The sequence below is a fragment of the Oncorhynchus keta genome, chromosome 1, assembly GCF_023373465.1.
Source record: "Oncorhynchus keta strain PuntledgeMale-10-30-2019 chromosome 1, Oket_V2, whole genome shotgun sequence".
In the NCBI taxonomy this organism is placed as follows: Eukaryota; Metazoa; Chordata; class Actinopteri; order Salmoniformes; family Salmonidae; genus Oncorhynchus; species Oncorhynchus keta.
The window spans coordinates 37,972,738-37,974,597 of NC_068421.1; positions in this window are offsets into that span (position 1 = coordinate 37,972,738).

Genomic DNA, 1,860 nt, shown 5'->3' on the forward strand with positions numbered 1-1,860 from the left:
TTGGTGAGGGAGGAGCCATCAGCAATGGAGCACGCAAAAGACAACGTAGTTACGTGAGGAGTGTTCTGTCGTATGCTCAGCAGCAGCACCATCTTGTGGTGAATATGCAAATTGACACGAACTCAATGAACACTGCATAATTAGTGAAAACCACTGAACGAACGGGTAGAGAGCAGAAAATGAGTTGCTGGACCGCCCAGAGTTGAATTAGCATAATAAAAAATAAAACATCTATGTTTTTTTGCATGGCCTGCGGCTCAATTTACTGCATGCGCCGATGTCAGCCTTCCGCATCTGCCGTGAAAGGTGACTGAGCTTTGTTAGACCATGAGACTTCCCGAAAACCACTAAAACCACTAACTATTATGACCCCTCTATGGAAAGGTGAGAATCTCACAGACATGTAGCCTACATGTCCGATTCGCTATAGGACGCCTGGTACTAGTTTTAAAAATTGAATGGAAGTACTGGATTTAGTGTGTAAAAGAGGATAAATATGTATGTGTATTCTTTATTTTTTAACAAATATTTTCCTGATCTTATATCTCTGAGATATAGGAAAGCCACTTCAAAACAGACTTCCTTTTTATTTTAATTAAAATGTCCACGTATGAATATGTTATTCAATGTGTCTCTATGGGATAACCGCAGTAAGGCTAAATTAAATGTTTCCTCAAATATTTAAAAAAATATATTTTTGATAACTAAAGGGGTCCTAAAATTCAAAATCAAATAGCTTAATGTTCCTTGGTATGACCATCTTAAAACAAATCCATACGTTAGCCCCCCCAAAGACAATCTATGATTTGTTGATTATTTTAATCAGCTGTGTAGTGCTAAGGGGATAAAATCACAAAACGTGCACCCCTTGCATGGAGTTAGGGAATGAATCCCTGTTCTGGGGGGGGGTATACAAAATAATAATTGGGCCTGAGTACTGCCCTACCTTGCCTTAAATTTCATTGAATTCTATATCGGGCAGAAATGAGCTTTTGAATCAGGGAAGTTTCCTCTCATGACTCTACAAGCCAGAATGTTGAATAAAATTATAGTTTAATGTACTTTGCCAGTTGTCCATGCAGTTGGTCCTTTTGGCAGTAGGAATGTGTGACAATATATCCACAGAAAAGTATAATTACATCAACTTTTGAAAGCGCTGGTAGTGCATTCAGATTTCTATCACGTGACGCATGCGCAGAACTATTTAAGTATGAGCTCGGCAAGTACAGTGCATTCAGAAAGTATTCAGACCCCCTGAATTTTCCACATTTTGTTACGTTACAGCCTTATACTAAAATGGATGAAATCGTTTTTCCCTCATCAATCAACACACAATACCCCATAATGACAAAGCAAAAACAGGTATTTAGAATTTTAAAAATATACACAAATTTAAGAAATGTCACATGTAGTTAAGTATTCAGACCCTTTACTCAGTACTTTATTGAAGCACCTTTGGTAGCCATTACAGTCTCTAGTCTTCTTGGCTATGACGCTACAAGCTTGGCACACCTGTATTTGGAGAGTTTATCCCATTCTTCTGTGCAGACCCTCTCAAGCTCTGTCAGGTTGGATGGGGAGCGTTGCTGTACAGCTATTTTCAGGTCTCTCCAGAGATGTTCGATGTCCGAGCTCTGGTTGGACCAGTCAACGACATTCAGAGACCTGTCCCGAAGCCACTTCTGTGTTGTCTTGGCTGTGTGCTTGGGGTCGTTCTCCTGTTGGAAGGTGAACCTTCACTCCAGTCTGAGGTCCTGAGCATCTCGGAGCAGGTTTTCATCAAGGATCTCTCTGTACTTTACTCTGTTCATCTTTCCCTTGATCCTGACAGGTCTCCCAGTCCCTTCCGCTGAAAAACAT